Here is a 20,141-nt window from a genome sequence, read left to right as displayed (position 1 = left end):
GGCTGACAGACAGAGCAGACCACGACCGCCTGGAGTCAGACGGGGCCCGCCTGCCCTCCCGGTCCCCCCCGGTGAAAGGGGGTCGGAGCGCAAGGCGGACACCTGGTGGACCGGACGCCCTCGTGGCGGAGGGGTGCCGGGCGCGCCGTGGGCTGAGGGAGGGTCAGGTTCGCCCATGAAACCAGCCGGGACCCCTGGGTTCCGGCCGAGCGATCGTCCCTCCCCGCCGGGACGCGGGGTGCCTCATCGATCGGAAGGGTGGCTCAGGGGCACCTCGAGCCTTCTAGCGCTGTGCCCCACGGATCTCTTCCTGGCTCTCTCTCTCGCATCTCTTCGCCACCTATGAATCCGCCCGAGGAATTCCCTCGGACGTCACGGCGTCGCTGCTGCGCGCCACCTTTTGCGGGGCGCCGGCAGATTTTACCCGACCTCCTGGAACCGGGTCCCGGCATCGGGCCCTTTTTCCCGACCTCATTGGGACTTCCAGAGGTTGCAGTTCCCCTGTCTGCCACCAGGTGGCAGTGCACCGCACGGAAGGGTCGTCCTCATTAAGCCTCAACGCAAGACCCACGGGGCTCCCGCACTGGTGGATGGGGCTCTCACCCCGGTCACCCTCCGGTTCCCTGCTCGGGCAAGCTCCGTCACGGCAACTCCCTCATGCTCCTGGTAAAGGGAGGGAGAAGATTCACCCTGTTCAGCCCACACAGGCTTCCATGATAGCAGAGGGGCCTCTCTGCCCTTTTACACCTGGAGCCCTGCCCGGGTAACCTCAGACACAGAACCTCCCTTGCACTCTTGGAGCCATGCACTTTCAGCAGAATCAACCTGGGACAAAGAGTGCCCCCATCGATTGGAAGGGTAACTCGGGTGAAACTGGGAAAACTCGCGCTGTGCCCCACGGATCTCTTCCTGGCTCTCTCTCTCGCATCTCTTCACCACCTATCAATCCGCCCGAGGAATTCCCTCGGACGTCACGGCGTCGCTGCTGCGCGCCACCTTTTGCGGGGCGCCGGCAGATTTTACCCGACCTCCTGGAACCGGGTCCCGGCATCGGGCCCTTTTTCCCGACCTCATTGGGACTTCCAGAGGTTGCAGTTCCCCTGTCTGCCACCAGGTGGCAGTGCACCGCACGGAAGGGTCGTCCTCATTAAGCCTCAACGCAAGACCCACGGGGCTCCCGCACTGGTGGATGGGGCTCTCACCCCGGTCACCCTCCGGTTCCCTGCTCGGGCAAGCTCCGTCACGGCAACTCCCTCACGCTCCTGGTAAAGGGAGGGAGAAGATTCGCCCTGTTCAGCCCACGCAGGCTTCCAAGATAGCAGAGGGGCCTCTCTGCCCTTTTACGCCTGGAGCCCTGCCCGGGCAACCTCAGACACAGAACCTCCCTTGCACTCCTGGTTCCCTCTCCGGGCCACCTCGCTCGCAGAGTCCCCATGGGTCTCATGGAGCACGGCCTGGGCCTCGTCGGGTGGGATAAGACCCCGCCCCGTCCTTCTCTCTTGCCCGCTCCTAACAATCCGGGGGAGGAATTCCCCCGTGGGTCTCGCCATCGGCGCTGCGCGCCACCTTCAGCGGCGACTTCCCCCTCTCTTCCCCGAGGCCTTGGAAGCGCCGGACGGACGCGGGCACCCAGATCCGACCTCATTGGGGCCTCCGCAGAGGGGAGTCGGCCTCCCGGGACCGCCGCCCCGAGGCCTGAGGGGCCAATGGGTGGCTGGGGAGGGGGCTCGGGCTCGACCGGCACGGTGGCGCCCCCCGGCGGACGCCTGGCGCCGGTGCAGCAGCACCCCGAGAAAATTTTTGGGAAAAAAAATAAAAATAAAACAGAGGCCGCCCATGAAGTAAAAACATGGGGAGACTGTAAGGTGGGGGGGGGGGAAAAACCCCAGGCACCCCCTCCCACCCTGGTGGACACGTGGCGCCATTGCACTCCAAAAAAATATTTTTTGGGGGAAAAAATAGACACCCCCCCCATGAAATGAAAACATGGGGAGAGTGTAAGGTCGGGAAACGCGCCCCCCCAAACCCACCCCCCCCCCCCCACCCCCGGTGGACAAGTAGCGCCATTGCACCCCAATTTTTTTTTTTCTTTTTCTAAATAGCCACCCATGAAATTAAAACATGGGGGGACACGCGCCCCCCCGGTGGCCAAGTGGCGCCATTGCACCCCAATTTTTTTTTTTTTTTTTCTAAATAGCCACCCATGAAATTAAAACATGGGGGGACACGCGCCCCCCCGGTGGCCAAGTGGCGCCATTGCACCCCAATTTTTTTTTTTCTTTTTCTAAATAGCCACCCCTGAAATTAAAACATGGGGGGACACGCGCCCCCCCCCCCCCCCGGTGGACAAGTGGCGCCATTGCACCCCAATTTTTTTTTTCTTTTCCTAAATAGCCACCCCTGAAATTAAAACATGGGGGGACACGCGCCCCCCCCCGGTGGACAAGTGGCGCCATTGCACCCCAATTTTTTTTTCTTTTTCTAAATAGCCACCCATGAAATTAAAACATGGGGGGACACGCGCCCCCCCCGGTGGACAAGTGGCGCTATTGCACCCCAATTTATTTTTTCCCTCTAAATAGCCAGAAATGAATTTAAAACATGGGGAGAGCGTAAGGTGGGGACACGCGCCCCCCCGGTGGCCAAGTGGCGCCATTGCACCCCAATTTTATTTTATTTTTTTTCTGTCAGAGATCTCTTAAACACACACCCTCAGCACGGCATACACACCGACACCCATAAAACTCTTGGAAACGTGATTTTCAGGGACATGCCCAATTGCTATGTGGGGTAACAGGTACATGCCTCCTCTTTTGTCTCCAATGGTTTGACTCGTGGGGACTTCATTTTAGGTCCCCACTGTGCTAGATGTCCCACCGGTGTTGGTGTGCTGTCCACCCCAAGTCCCCAGAAAGATAGAATTGCAAGAGCATGCATTCACACACACACATACATTCACACACACACATACATACATTCACACACACATTCACACATACATTCACACACACACATACATTCACACACATTCACACACTCACATTCACACACTTACACATACAGTCATACACTCACACATACAGTCATACACTCACACACACACACACACACACACACAGGTTAGTGCACTCACCTTGGGACCGGGCACTTCTCCAGCCTCTCCACCGAATTGCGCTGTCTCTGCCAGACCACAGCTTCTCTCTGCTGCTCCAACTGGACTTCTCCACCATGTCTCAATCGCCTCGCTCCCATGTGCAGGTAGGAGAGGGGGAGGGATCCGCTGCTACAGCCACTGCCGCTGGTGCCAGACACTGGTGTGTGGTCTGAGTCTCCATGCGGCTGCTCACAGATGCCCGACACCTGAGCTGCTACCAGGCTCCGCCCGCCACTGTTGTCGTGCCCAAGCACACTCTGTGTGCGCGCTGCTGGCTAGCGCCGGCCACCACTACCCACAACAGCACGGTGGCCGCCTTTTAAGTAAAATGTTGTGCCGTCATGACGTCCCCCCGCAGGCTCCGACCCCAAACCGGGAGTTGAAGTACACTTTGTGGGGGTGCGGGAGGCTTCATTAACCACTTAACTGACGAATTCTATTTCCAAAAACCGCTCCAAAATTGTCGGTTTCTTTTATGATTGAATTAGGTCACGAACATAATTTTAAACTTATCCATCACTGTTTTATATGAAAAAAATATTTTTTTAAAACACAGTATACCATAAAAATAGCAATTTTTATATTATACTGTAGTGATGGCCATTGACGGCTGTACCATCGATGGTTCAACCATCGTTAGAAGCCATCAATTGTTTTGCGAATGGTCGAGGAGATCTGTGTACACCACAACTGCCGATGTTTCCTAAACATCGATTGAGGGTTCCCATCGATGGTGCAACATTGATGGCCACCAGCAATGGCAAACCACTTGTTTTCAGTCAGACCATCAATGGTTTGCAAACCATCGATGGTCAGTTGCCATCCCTAATCAGAGGCTCTGCGATATCCATCAATATTTATATACATATATATATATATATCGAACATATATATATATATATATATCTCTGCTCCTGCTTACACACACATTATATATAAATACATACACATATAGACACATATACACATATATATATATATATATATACACACACACACATGTATATACATATATATATTTATACATACATATCTATATATATATTTTTTATAATTGTTCAATAATATATTGCCTGATCACTGTGGCCAGCAGTAATCGGGCACATGGGGACGGGGAGGCGGAGCTGAGGCCGGAAGAGTGGGCGGGGGCGCCGGGGGAACATGGCAGCAGCCGCGGCTACCAGAGCCGCTGCTGCTGCTCCTACAGTGATTTTACTGATCACTGTGTTCCGGAGCCGCAGCGGGATTGTGTCCGGCTAGCGGCCCGGAGACATAGCAGCAGCGGCGGCGGCTACCAGAGCCGCTGCTGCTGATGCTCCTACACAGTGATCATCTAGTGATCACTGTACTGTAGTGCCGGACCCGCAGCGGGAGGTTCTCCCTGGCTGCCCGGATCCAGAGCAGTGGCGGCGACTACCAGAGTCGCGGCTGCTGGGGCCAGCTGCCCGATCACTGCTGATCGGGACACGCTGACAAGGCAGCCATGCTTGCAGAGGGACCAGAAGGTCCCTCTGATATAGGCGGCTGCGGGAAGATTAGCTTCCCACAGCCGCCTAGTGGGCATTTCTGACTGGTCATATCAGATACGACCATGTCAGGGAAAACCCAGCCTGGTGCGATCGTATCTGATACGACCGCGCCAGGCAAGTGGTTAAAAACCGGGAGCCTCCCACTAAAATTGGGAGTGTAGGCAACTATGATACACATATCAATAAAAAACATGATAAAAACAATCAAATCCATCACATAATGATAGGGTTACACTGACAGCAATAATGATACTGGTATTTCAAAGTGAACAAAGTAGCAATTTTAATAGTATCAGTCCAGGAGCAAAGAGATAAAAAATCAGCCTTTTCTTAGTTTTCCATAAATGCTAAATACACTTAAAAAGGCGTAATGTGCTAATATATTCACTTAAGTCTCTGGTCTCTGTGTTGTTTAAATACTGAGGTGGCAATTTCACAACTGTGAGACAAAAAAATGGGAATATCCAAATGTCCTCACTTATACTCACTGTCCTTAGGTGCCAGGCTAGGAGCAAGCGGGAGCCTGTCCTGATGACTCGCGCTGCCGTATAGCCTCACTGGGGAGACAGAACTCACACCCAGTGATTGGTCAGAGGGCCGTGCTGCTTCAGTAACAGTTTGTATCCTCTGGCAACAGACCCGTAATGTTGAAAGCTGATGGCAAATAGGACTCTGACAGGTGCTCACGCTGTTGTGGAGCCTCACTCACAGGGTGGCTAAGCGTGGCTATAGAACAGGCACACATGGCTATACAGCAGTGCGAGTCAGAGGGGAATGTGGGGAGTGGTTACTAAGAGAGAGGGGAATGTGGGGGGGGAGCAGAGACAGGGGGAAATGTGGTTATTGGGGCAGTGTATATGTGTGTGTGAGATTATGCAGGGGGGGAAGGGGTCCCCACAATTTCTGATAGCAGCTCTGTGTGCAACAGACTGACTGTATCTTTTTCAGCCAGACAATGAGGACTATTTATCACAATCCATATCTCAGATGCAGATGGGATGTGATAAATTTGCCAAAATTTGCAATGCGATAATTGGATACATTGCAATGATGTATCAAATATTGCATGCAGGGACAGAGCTTGCAAGGAAACTCTGTCCCTGTGAATTCCCTCCAAGCACTTCTCAGGGTATTTTTTGCAATACCCTAAAGGCCCCCATACACAGCATCCGACGGATCGGCACGATATAGGTGCTATATCGTGCCATGTATGGGCATGATATCGTACCTGATATCGTGCTGTGTGCTCCCATGGGGTCGTACATCGCATTCCCAGATCTTGCTGCATGTTCATCTGACCTGGGATGCAATGTACGGTCGCACCGTGTATGGCCACCGTAAGACTGTGCCTGCACCTCCCATATCTCCCTCTCTGCTCCCATAAGAAAATAAATCAAATAAAACTTACCTGCAGCAGGATCAGTGATTGGTGCCTCCTTCTGTGTGACATGGTCAACTAATCTGTGCAGTAGCAGGCTGAGATGCTGTGCCCGGCCAAGATCTCAGCTGAGGATGCACAGATCAGCTGACCGGGTCACACAGAAGCAGACACCAATCACCGATCCCTGGGTGCAAGAAAATGTTATCTGATTTATTTTCTATTGTAACTGTTCATTTTATCTGTGATCAGCCTCTGGTGTATCAGATGCACAGGCTGATCAAAGAAGCCTACTAAGGGTTCTGCTTTCCCTATCAGCAGGCAGGGAAGGCCAGTGGCTAACAGGTGGGGGGGCTACTGAGTACCCCAAAGTCCTCCCTGACAGACGTGAGACCAGGCACCATAATATTAAGACCCACCACCTTCTGTCAAAATGGCACGATTCATATGTCATTGTGGAGGAGGTGGAGCCAAAATGATGCAATTCCATTGGAATCACATCATTGTCCCCTCCCTTTCCCGATTGACCCTCAAATCACAGCATTTTGCAGCTAGGGTGTGCCTGGTCCCGTCTCCATCTACAACCCAGATGCAGCTGCTGCAATGTAAGTGTGTATGTGTGTAATGTATGTGTAGCTGAATATATTAAGTTAGGCATCCCAGACCAATTGCCGCCCCTCTGTGAAGTTTTGATCTAAATCCATCCAGTGAAAGGCCCAGAACAGGCTCCCCGGGTCAAAGTTCTGCCCAGCGTACACCAGCAGGAGGTCCAACCGGGACCTACAATAATCTTCAAGTTATTAAGTTAGGCTTCCCAGACTAATTGCTACCACTCTGTGAAGTTTTCATCTAAATCCATCCATTGAAAGGCTCAGAACAGACTCCACGGGTCAAAGTTTTTCCCAGCGTACACCAATGGGAGGTCCAACCGGGACCCTAACACCCAGGGCTGCCGAGAGCCGCGGCAGGCCCGGGTAATAGGGGGCATAGTCTAATCGCGGGAGGCGTGGCCATGCCCCCTTCCCCAAAAAAAAAGATTTGCAGCGCCGCGCGCTGGGGAGGGGGGCACTCTGGGCCCCTCAGCCCTGCTCAAAGCCAGGGGGGCGCGATCAGTGTGATCACTCCCCCCCGCAGGCTTAGTGCTGGGCTGCTGTGAGGGAGGGGAAGTGGCGCCGGACCCGGGCCCCCGCCAGGCCCCTCAGGAAGCCCGGGCCCCGGTAATATGTACCCGCTCCCCCCCTCTCGGCGCCCCTGCTAACACCCCCTAAAACCTGGCCAGGATCCAACTAGACCACCTCGCATTGGTTTCATCCCAATTGGTGCAGGTTGTGTCCGAATGCATGTTTAATATGTATGTAAGTGTAATGTGTGACATATACATGTATGTATGTATGTATGCGTGTGTGGATATATGTGTGGATATATATATATATATATATATGTGTGTGTGTATATATATATGTATATACTGTATATATATGTGCATGTGTATATATATATATATATGTCTGTGTGTGTGTGTAGATATATACACTCCCCCTCCCCTTTAATTCCCCATGTAAAAATCCTTTGTTTGCCCCTGAAGCCTGAGCAGGAGTAGGGGCAATGGAGGGAAGCTTGCATAATGCCATGTCCAGATACTGTTATTATAACAGGGCTCCCTCCAGTATTATTTTATAATATTTGTTTAGTAAATTTGAGCAGATCACTTTTCCCATTACAGGTATGGGAAATGCTTACTAAAACAATGTGAATTTAAGGGCTTGGAGGAGAATTTAGCGAATTCTTCTCCATTTGCCCTTGCATACATTTCTGTGATACTATTAACGATACTTGATTAGAACCTCTATATGCCCCTACCTATACCTTCTAATAATCCTATTTATAAACCTCTAAGGATGACGCTAATTTGCGTACGCAGTCATTCAGTAAATAGAGACTCCAGACTTAGAACATGTGGTTCCAAAGCACAAAGTATTATTCAAGTAAAAGTACAGTCAGTTACACGCTATTGATCCAGACACAATTCTGCACAAAGGAATTATACAGACCCAAGTACAGTATACATACGCAGCGCTTCCGGACCAGATGTTAGGCATCAGCAAGAAACCCCTCGTCTATCAGCATTCAGCACGAAGACTAAAAACCCAGCATTTGAGCACACATATTTATACCCCCAGAAATAGACAACACAATAGAGACGTTTGTTGCTGATGCCATTGGTCCTCATTGGGGATACATCTGTTAGAGAGCATTTAACAGGCTGATTCAAATAGACACAACCTAGCCTCTAACAACTGAGGGTCTCTGGTTTCCCGCCACATGCAACATCCTAACAGTTGTTCATATTATATACATTTTGTTGCTTGAAGTCTCTGCAGTCCATAAGTCGAGAATGCATGATGTGATCTCCACACCGATAATACCGGAATTCTGTTGAAAGAGTAAGCATCAGTACAAAACCAAACACGGCTTACTTAGCATGTATAAAACCTTAGTTACCAAATAATCTTTATTTCACAGTGAACAAAGTGAACAAACCTAAATCTTATACCTTAAAGCTTATGGAACCTTGTATGTGAATATGTAATGTGTGAGTATACGGGGTTTGATATAAAGACGCTAGTTAACTGGGGACAGATGCGTGCGCATTTAGCTACTAGACAGCGTTTTCATACAGGATCTTATGCATTCGCTAATATGCGACTAGTTAACAGCGCAATTGTGCGTATTAAAAGTATATGAGAAATGATGAAAGATGCAAACGCATGGTGCTAATAGTAATATCGCCATATGTACTTAATTGTGAGTTTATCTAAAATGGCGCTTGGGTGGCCATTCGCAAAATGGCATCTTGCGATCTCAATTCCAAGATAGCGTCTTGCGGCCAGTCGCAAGATGGCGTCACCGCGATTCAATTTTAAACTGATCTTGTCTCAGCCAATAATCCAGCTTCGACACTATATAATTTTTGTAAAAAAAAGGATAAATATGCAATGCATTTTATGTCTCCTCTGTACATTGATATCCCCCCCTGCCAGCCATGTTTGTTTGTCCTCCATATAGGTATTAAAAAGGAGATAATGATTTGTGGGGAGGGGTAGCTAAGAACAATATCTATCAGTTGCATTCTCTAATGGTACTTCATTTGAATAAAATAAACTTCTAACTGGGATTGCCGTTTTAATGCATGCACCATAATGACTTGATAATTAAAGTAAACCAACCGGCCGGCAAAATAAATATTTCAACTAACAAAGGAAAATTCATAGAAAATATTTACTAATACTTTGAAATGGTCTTTAAAGCATTTTATTCCTCTGTAAGAGGGAGTAACATTACTGTATCTAAAGGAGAATGAAACTTAAGTAGCTTGCTGGGGAAACGAAAACATTTCCTACATTAGCTAATGCTTTTAAATGGCAGAATATTATATTAAATTAGTTCTGTGCTACAAGGCATTATGAATGTTTTTACAAACTATTGAGTTTCAATGAGCTTGTTGTAAAACTCCTTTTGACCTGTTATACTAAGGGATTTTCTAAATTGAATAGTACATGTAATTGAGGGCTCAGTGTTTGTAACCAGCTTGAACTTAGCTTAATTCAAGTGTGCTCTCTGCATTATGCGCGGCATACATTGCTGCCGCAATTGTGTTGTCACGGTGATGTGTACCAAGATGTCAACATTAGTAAATTCAATAGACAGATCATCGTAGGTTAGTTTGCTGGACAATGGGCTTGATGAAGAATTGTACGCTTTGCCGCTGTTTTTGCAAATGGAGGGATTTTTTGCCACTGCGTATGCATCTGAGTCTCACTGCGCATACGTCAAGGTACGTTATCGGAGTTGCACGCTGAGAGTCTTTATTCGCAGCGGATTGACAGGCAGGGAGCGTTGGCTAAAAACATAGGCGCGTCACAACCGTTACGGGTGTGTCTTACAACCTGCGTCTTCAACCCCATAGGCAGGGAACATGGCTCAGGCGTCTCAGTTACAGCAGCCATTTTGATTGACCATAAACTCACTGAAGGAGTTGATGTTTGCCTGATCAGCGTCGAATGCCACCTAGGTGTACGCAGGTGCAGACAGCTGCGATGGCTCAGGTGGGAATCTCAGTACAAATCCCGGCCACTGTTGCATTTGCGAATTATCGAAAATCGCAGCTGCGGCAGCATTACTGTACATCTCTGAATCAGGTATGGTAAATGATGGTTTGGCAAAAAGGACATGGCCATTAATAGCAAGGTATCAAAATTCATTGATAGATAGTTACAGATAATGCTATGCAGTCATTGGATGTAAAAAGCAGTGAGTTAAAAAAAGTTGCTACCAAACACGATGGGAAATAAAATTAACTGAACAAAACAAATACAGTTGATTGTGACAAGTTTTTCATTGTAAGTAATGAAAGATAACTCCTGATTGGCTGCCCATCTATAATGTAGGTGGGATTTCTAATCTTATGTCATTTGCCTCGAAAAATTTCTTGCAGGTGATTCTGTTGCTTCTTCAAAGTTTTTTTCCCTTATCCCATTGGACTATATTGAATAAAGAAAATGGATGAAAGAGATGAGCATAAATGTCAGTGAACTACAGGAAAATTTTGGGGACAAAATTATATTAATATCTATAAGACGCAAATATTATTTTTAGAAAATAATGGGTCAAATTAATAAATTACAAACATTCAGCAAGCAAACTTGATAATTTAACATATGAAGAGGGCACAGATATTAAAATCTTTTAAAGAGAGGCTCCTCGTACCTGGGTCTTTGGCTGAATAACACCTATATAGAATCTCATGGAAAACATTTGCAAAAGAGCGGTATAATACAATAGACTGTGTACTGGGAGCATAGAGATTTCAAAGGAATTTGTGTACCGGTAGTATAGGGATTTCAAAGGATATGTGTACCGGCAACATAGGGATTTCAAAGGAGATTGTGTACCGGCAGCATATGGATTTCAAATTAGATCAGTGGCGTAATAGTCTGAAAATGTCCCTAATGAAAAGCTCTAGATCACAGGTTCTCAAACTCGGTCCTCAGGACCCCAAACAGTGCATGTTTTCCAGGTCTCCTCACAGAATTGCAAGTAAAATAATTATCTCCACATGTGGATCCTTTAAAATGTGTCAGTGAGTAATGAATACAACTGTGCACCTGCTGTGTGACCTGCAAAATGTGACCTGTGTGGGGTCCTGAGGACCGAGTTTGAGAACCACTGCTCTAGATCATGGGACTCTTATGTTTGACATACACCTGCACGATGAGGGCCTATGCGACTCACCGTACCATTTTCCCTTCAGCTCCCTGGTAGCTCCCTGGCAGTCCTGGCCACACGATGTACATACGATCTCACTATACAATGCATCGTGCGTCCGTCGCGTGAGCGGCTTCATTTGTTAAAGAAAAAAAAAGCTGATGCATCCACGGGGAGATCCGTGATGCATGCATCTGTCTGTAATAAAATAAGCACAGATGCAGGGATCGTTCAGTGAGAACCATCCGTTTATCTGTGAAAAAAAAATAAAAACAGTGTTTAAAAAAAATGGCGTGCACCCCCCCAAAGAGCAACCAGCCCCGAGCTTTCAGGGACCCAGTGCTGGTTGGGCAACATACGGGGAACAAATGACTTAGGGTTCCCCCGTATTCTGCGCAACCAGCACTGGGCTCTGATCCGGTCCTGGTTCTGGAAATACAGGGGAAAAAAATTAGTAGGGTTCCCCTGTATTTTCCATAACCAGCAGCGGATTTTTTCTAGCAAGGGGCTGATGCCACAGACAGGGGAGCCCTTTCACCGGGCCCCCCAGCCGCAGCATCAGCCCAGATTGCTAGTCAGCCCAGGCCGGGGACCTGGGGAGCTGGGGACCCCCCCAATAAAGGCCCCCCCCTCCAGGGCACCCCAGGCTCAGGCTGATAGCCCGGGGCTATCCCCGCCACCCCTGGTGGCGGTGGGTTGCAGGTTGATAGTGTATAGGTGTTGTGTAAAAATAGATGTGTAAACATTGTCTTTATAAGTAGAACAGCAGATCCCAGCAAGCCTCCCCCGCATGCTGATACTTGGAGAACCACAAGTACCAGCATGTGGGGCCTTAAGGGCCCGTTGGTACCTGTAGTTCACCTGTAAACAAATGTTTAAATAAATACAGGACACACACCGTACACAGTATAAGTTTATTAAACATAAATTTACTCACACATGTACACACACATGCACCAATACTCACCTATGTAGATTATCCAAACGGTACCTGTGAAAAAAAAAATATACTCACTGTCTCCTATGCGAGGTTCTGTCCTCTTCAGTCCAAAGTAGGCATCCCATGGATTTGGCAAAAAAAAACCCACAAAAATCCCGTACACGCAACAGGTAACAACCAGGATGGTTGTTACCTCCTAACTGAAGCGCTTAGACACGGCTTCTTCCTTTGAAGTGCTGTGTCTGAACATTCATTGGCTGAGAGAGGTCAGCCCCCGCCTCTCTCAGCCAATGAACGGCTCCCACCATTGACTACAATGGTGGGAACTGTTCATTGGTTGAGAGGCAGAGGGCTCGCCTCTCTCAGCCAATGAACGTTTAGCGGCGGGATTTCCATGGTGAAATCCCATCGCTAAGCTCTCATTCGGGAAGTACCATTCTATACTTCCATCTCGCTCCAATGGGTCAACCATAGCCAAAAATAGTGAACTAAACTTTTAATATTCAGAAATTATATTTTTCAGTGTTCTAGAGGTCTATTCATCATCACTTAATTTGTACAAAAGCAGATGAAAAAAAAAATTTCACCTACTTTTGTGTAAATTAAGTGTCAGACCCAGTCATCATTCCTGTGCCGCAGGAGATATCACAGATACAGCCAGGTAGAGGGGAGAGACTGGCAGCAGGTGCGGCCAGGTAGAGGGAAGACACGGGGAGTCTAGTGCAGCCAGGGAGAGGAGAGAGATGGGTTGCAGGTGTGGCCAGGAAGCGGGGAGAGGGTGGGAGCAGAAGCTGGCAGGGAGAGCAGAGGCATGGGGAGGAGGTGAGGCCATGGAGAGGGGAGACACGAGAAGGAGGTGCGGGCTGGGAGAGGGAAGACACGAGGAGGAGGTGCGGGGTGGGAGAGGTGAGAAACCGGGGACAGGCTACAGGCAGGGGAGTGGAGAGAGAAGAGACAGAGGGGACAGGCTGTGTGCAGGGAGCAGAGACAGCATGGATTAAAGGGAAAAGTATCACAATTCCGAAAAACTGACTCCGCAGAAAGAGCAGTATTTGGGAAGTGATACTTTAGTTAATGAGGCATGATGAATGCTTCTGAATGGTACTTTGAACTCTCAGTGAGTTCAAAACATAATTATCACCATTGATAATTATGTGATGATGAATAGACCCCTTAGCCTCTTTACTTACCTAAGCTAAATCAGTGCAGTGATTTCTCTGGGGGCATACATTTTACCGACATGCCATGTATAACTTTGCAAAGGAAAATAACAATGTATTCCAGATTATTAGTCAACGACTGACTGACACTGAAATGCAAAACATGTTGAAATGTGTTATGCATCAGACGTAAAAAAAAATGATCTAGCTACATATTTATCTGTCTGTCTCTCCATGTTTCTTCAAAAGAAATTATTGAATTAAGTAAATTGTGCTTACCGTACCTGTCATCCCTAGGTATAGGTATGTGGTGGACAGGGTTGTGATTTTGTCTATCTACATATTTTAATGCATGGCGGTCACCAGCTCTGGTTTGGCTTATCACATTAGTCCTAAACCTCTAACCTGTGGCATCACTGCAAGTGCCCAGCGACAGAATGCCACTGCACCCATTTTGGAAACAATTGGTTTAAGGTTTGTTTATTATCTTTGGAATTGACCGAGTTTGTGTTTTACTTACATATATTGTTTCATTCATGTCTGTTGTGCTATTTCAGCAGCCTGTTGCTGGTTGCTCTGTACTTACTGTGTTATTCCAATAAGATAAAAAGAGTATTTTTGGGTCATCTTCGTTTTTGGGTCATCATATGATGGAATGTCCGAGACGAGTAGGGTGATCCGAGAAGGGGCAAAGAAATCTTGATAGGCTGCCTTGAGCATGTTTGTTGTAAGTGCGTCTCTGAGGGGATGACCACTGTCAAAATTCCCAAGACACAGTATTGAAATAAACTGGATTTATTGCTTTTATTGCATGCCTACTGTGGACTCACACATGCAGATGGCCTATATAGTTGCGTACTATGCATGCATATGAATCGCAGTACGCGTGCTCGAAGACATATTCTCGATGTGTACGCAGGATTGCAAAGTGTTACGGATGTGCGAAAGCGGTACTGGTGTCTCTATGCTGGCTTTGGGCGTCTCTATAATAGGTTCGCAAATATAGTCATTAGCATATTTTCGCAGGAGACCTGCATGCGTAATTTCTGCTGCGATCGCAATAGCGATCCGTAATTAATCGGGCCCTCTGTAACAGTGTACTGAACTTATCATCACACTATTGCATTTTCACTAGTTTCACTCCCATCTCTGAGGTTTTATTACAAAATCTGGAAAAAAAATATGGGAATGGATTATATCTACTGAGACAAATGACACGCCGCATAAGGAATATGATATGGGTATAATTTCTTTCTTTCCTGTATCATATTCAATGCCGGTATAGAATATCCACTGATTTGATTTTATTCTATTTATTTTATTGTATTGGTCACTCCTGTATAGGCTGCTGTTTTTTTTGTTGGACAAGTGAAACTGGCATTAATATGGAATCCTGCAGTATTAGGTCTCCATCTATATTACAATATAGAATCCTGCAGTATTAGGTCTCCATCTATATTATAATATGGAATCCTGCAGTATTAGGTCTCCTTCTATATTACAATATAGAATCCTGCAGTATTAGGTCTCCATCTATATTATAATATGGAATCCTGCAGTATTAGGTCTCCTTCTATATTACAATATAGAATCCTGCAGTATTAGGTCTCCATCTATATTATAATATGGAATCCTGCAGTATTAGGTCTCCTTCTATATTACAATATGGAATCCTGCAGTATTAGGTCTCCATCTATATTATAATATGGAATCCTGCAGTATTAGGTCTCCTTCTATATTACAATATGGAATCCTGCAGTATTAGGTCTCCATCTATATTATAATATGGAATCCTGCAGTATTAGGTCTCCATCTATATTATAATATGGAATCCTGCAGTATTAGGTCTCCATCTATATTATAATATGGAATCCTGCAGTATTAGGTCTCCTTCTATATTACAATATGGAATCCTGCAGTATTAGGTCTCCATCTATATTATAATATGGAATCCTGCAGTATTAGATCTCCTTCTATATTATAATATGGAATCCTGCAGTATTAGGTCTCCATCTATATTATAATATGGAATCCTGCGGTATTAGGTCTCCTTCTATATTAGAATATGGAATCCTGCAGTATTAGGTCTCCTTCTATATTATAATATGGAATCCTGCAGTATTAGGTCTACATCTATAATAGGGAAAAGGTTGTTTTGCAATGATGCAAAGTTCTAATGATGCAATGTTCCAAAGTTTGGGATATGCTTTATCCATTTATCCATAGTTGGGTGAACTTGTAGATAATCCTGTGGAACCACCTTTCTTCGATCCTCCAGATGCTGCTCCCATTTTAAAATTAGTACCGATGCTTCATATGTGACCCCTGGATGAATAGACGTATGTTTTTACTTTGTACTTTTAGTTGTTCAGGGTTGGCTTGATCATTACTCGTGACAGGATCATTTCCAATCACTTATTATGATACAAATGTGATGCCCTGCAAAATAAATTCTACCAAAGTTTACCAAGTACCTTTCTACGGTCCCCAGTGATCCTACTATATTTTGAATTTATCTACAAAAACAATCTCATGTGCAAATCAAACTCTTTTCCAGCTTTAAGCAGAATTTCTTAGTGGTCCTTTGACTGAAGTGATCTAAAGTGGGAGGGGACCTACAGATGTATCCTCTTACATTGTGGCTCAAGTCGCACCATACAGGCTTCTAAGTTGCGGTATGAGAATAGCATGGTGAGGCACGGTAAGGTGCTGAGAGACTTGACAATATCCTTGGCATGCAATACACAGCTTCACCGCTGAGTTGCCAGTGCTCCAGTGATTAAAACTACTGTGGTGAATAATATAGTAGTGGATGGATATGGTACTAAAGAATACAATAGTACAGTAAGCAGGCACGTCAAGAGCCACGCTGGGCCCGGGTAAAGGGGGCGTGACCTAATCGCTGGAGTTGTGGCCACGCCCCCTTATGCTTAAAGAATAATAATAATTTGCAGTGCCATGCAGCTGCACTGTGCGTTGAGGAGAGGGGCGCAGTGAGCCCCTCAGCCCGGCGCAAAGTCAGGGGGGCCGTGATCAGTGTGAGCGCCCCCCCCCACAGGCATAGGAGACTGCTGCAGCCCAGCACACAGCAGCATGTGCTGGGCTGCTGTGAGATAAGAGGGAGGGGGGGGCTGTGTCGGATCCGAGCCCCCGCCAGGCCCCTCTAGCAAGCCCAGGCAGAGATAATTAGAACCTGCTTCCCCCCCCCCTCTCTGCACCCCTGACAGCCAGCCAATCACGTACAGTACTGCACAGTGTAAACAGTGTCTTTAATAAGTATACAGTACTGTAGTTATTCTGCACGGTGGGCTATTTTATGAAAGACTGAATACAAGATTGTATAGTATTGGTGTGCAAAATATAGCAGCTACTGTAGCAATGTGACATTTCCTAAAGAGGTACAATATGCCTCTCTCCTCCACCAAATACAATGCACACTGAAAAATAAGAAAGTAAGAAAAAACACCAGCTGGCTAAGTGTGTTTTCTTACTTTTTGTGCACATTTTATGAAAAACTGGCCGTGCGATTATGACAATTTTGGCAGTGATGTGCGACACTCACACAGTGATGGCATACTGTACCTTAGAATTAGTAGTGGGGGTTTAGCGGCGCTGTATGAAATCATCACTGAACCACAAATCTCAGCCCAGAAAGAGTTGTCTTTGGATTACAAACTGACTGTACGTCTTCAGTAGCACACTTGCGGCAATGTCGGCACTGCTGTGCCACTATGAGTTTGTACAACATGTCGCTAATCATTATACTTCAGTAGGTGCCGGGCACTGCGGCACTGTAGACAGTGGTGTGCAGCGCTCACACAGTGATGGCATCTGTAAACGGAGAATCACATATGAAATCTTGATTGAAAATAATTTACTTAATTCACAATATTTCTGATTTTGAAATAATAAATGATACATAAACCCAAAAAAGCAATGCATAGATTGTATGTGACTCCTGCTAATTTGTCCTGCCCCAAACCAATACAATATTTAGCTTATTTCAAAGGGTGCAATTCAGAACTCCCTATGATCCACATTTTATGGCAACTCTTTCAATTATTTTTTTCCTTTATTCTTACTTTGGCACAATATGCTCTGTTCTCAAACTTTCCCTACACAAGCCTTCTGAAAAAGATTGGGAGCTATATCTAGTTACTGTTAAATGTATGATAGTCAATCCACTGATTTATGTATAACGGAATGGGTATGAAATCCCGCTGACAGTGGCATCCCGATGGTTGAAATCCCGACAGGGGAACAGTAAGTACTGTTCCCCTGTCCTATTTATCCCCTAACCCCAACACTCTTTTCCTGAACCCTTATACTAACCTTCCCTACCCCGCACTATACCCTTAACCCTGCCGGTAAGTGCATAAACCTAACCCTCCCCCTTAGTGCCTAACCCTAACCCCCCCGGTGGTGCCTGAACCTAACCCCCACTGCCCACAGCCTAACCCTAGTCGCCCTGGCTGCCTAAACCTAACTCTCTCCCCCCCCGACTGATACTTACCTTTCCCCGGTGTCCTTAACGATCGGGATGCCGTCTGCCGAGTCATGTCGGGATTTCAGTGCCAGTGTTGTCTCGGCAATCGGGATTGCGATGCCGGGGTTCCGGCAGACAGCATCCCAGTTGTCAGGATCTTAACCGCATCCCATATATAACAATGGTATTCAAAAGCCTGGAAGCCATCACGACTTTAGTCAAACTTACAGCTTTACTTATTGTACTAGTATTTTGGACCTGACATTCGCAGCATCGGAAGTATGCAAAATTCACCCGGCATGGACATACAGGCGCCATGCTTCACCGGCCTGGCTAAATTTGACCAAATAACAGTGTGCTGGCAAATGATTGGTGGTAAAAGTAGTGGTAAAAGTGGTTGAGTGGCCTGGCCAAGGGTAATGGTATAAATATATATTTCCATTGGATGAGATGTAATGGGTGATGAGAGTGAGCACTTTTGGGTCAGTTGCTGTAGGCTATTTGGTGAGGTGCTAGTGAGTAAGGGGAAGGTTCTACGCACAGTCAGTGCTAAAAACATCCCCCTAAGCATGGTCCAAGGATCGCTTTGTGCACGCAGTGTGTCAGGAAGATTCAACAGTGAAAACTGAGAGGGGCCACTTTGATTCAGAGAGAGGCAGCCAGGACACCTTGCTTCTGATAGGTGTGGGCCACGCCTCCCCCGTATAACAAGTGGCAGGAAAGGGGACACCAAGTATCTCAAGCCGCAGACATTGCCTCCAGCTTATATATGGGATGCAGTGTGTGCAATACGGTGGTCATTGGCATGCTGTCTGTATGGTACGATAGTCACAAGGATGCTGTTTGTGTGATATTGTGGTCACTAGGATGCTGTCTGTGTGGTATGGCAGTTACTGGGATGCTGTATGTGTGGTATTTTGGAACACTGGTATGCCGTCTGCAGTACGGTGGTCACTGGGATGCTGTCTGTACTGTATGGTGGCCATTTCTGTGCTATATGGAGGTCACTGTGATGCTGTCTGTATTGTATGACAGTCACTAGGATGCTCTGAGTGCTGCATAGCATTGTGAATGTCAGTATGTCAGATGTTGTGTTTGTGTGAGGGAGATGTATTTTCCTTTTGCCCCAATTTTCTTTTATCTCTTTTGCTACAACATACTGTACTTTTAAGGTAGAAGCCCCTATAAAAAGAAGGCAGCATAAGTTATTTGCACCAGGACAAAATGGTGAGCTATTATGTATTTCATTATTACATCTGTCACCCTGCAACATGATGGGTCGCCAAGGACCCATACCCATACATGCCTTCTTTTAAAGTCTCCTCATGGGGAGAAGCCTGGAGAGGAGATGCAGCATAGCACTTTAGGGGGCAGGGCTGGATTCTCACATCATTTTAGCCATGCCCCTTTTTAAAGACTGGCGATTCCCAGTATTATCTCCCAATCCTGATCACTTCACTAGGGTTGGGGCAATGTGGGAGATCTGGCCACTCTTCTCGGGGTGTGGGGGACTACCTGAAAAATCAGGAGTCTCCCACGCGTTCCGGGAGACTAATCAAGTATGCCCATACCCCCTCTAGTTTTGCACCAATACTTTGCAGTGGTACAGCAACTGCACAGCGATTCTAGTGTATGTTCAAAGCAGCCGCATTGCCACAGGCCCTCCCAGAGATTACTTTTATTAGAAGTGTAAACAAATCAGACCAATGCTTTGGGCTAAGGGCCTGATTCAGAGGCGCTCGCAAAAAGCGAGCGCTCGCTCTGAATCAGGGCGGACACTTTTTTTTTTAACCGGCCTCCTGGCCGCTAGCTAAGCTGTGGTAGGGTCTCGTTCATGCAAGCCCCAGTGAGCTTCCTGCTCTAATCGAGCAGGAAGCTCAATACTGACATTACGAGTGATGTCAGTAGGGCCGCCCTCAAACGGCAGGCGTTCCTTCAGGAACGCCTCCGTTTGACCAGCCACCCCCCCTCCCCATCTACAAAATGGGGTGAGCTGTCGATCAACATCGACAGCCACCCCGTTTGTAGCGAGCCTCGTAGCGAGGGAATTTCTCACTCGCTCCGGGGTTTGCGCACGTGCATTGCGCACACCGCACGTGCGCAGTGCCCCACCATCAACCCGCATGCGAGCGCATAGCGCTTGCGAGCGGGTCTGAATCAGGCCCTAAATGTAATAGACTGCGAACCTGGCGCAGCTGCCGGAATACATGCGAGTATGCCCGTATCTTT

This window comes from Taudactylus pleione, unplaced genomic scaffold (genome assembly GCF_031769625.1).
Source record: "Taudactylus pleione unplaced genomic scaffold, aTauple2 ptg000314l, whole genome shotgun sequence".
NCBI lineage: Eukaryota > Metazoa > Chordata > Amphibia > Anura > Myobatrachidae > Taudactylus > Taudactylus pleione.
This window is presented reverse-complemented; position numbering follows the sequence as displayed.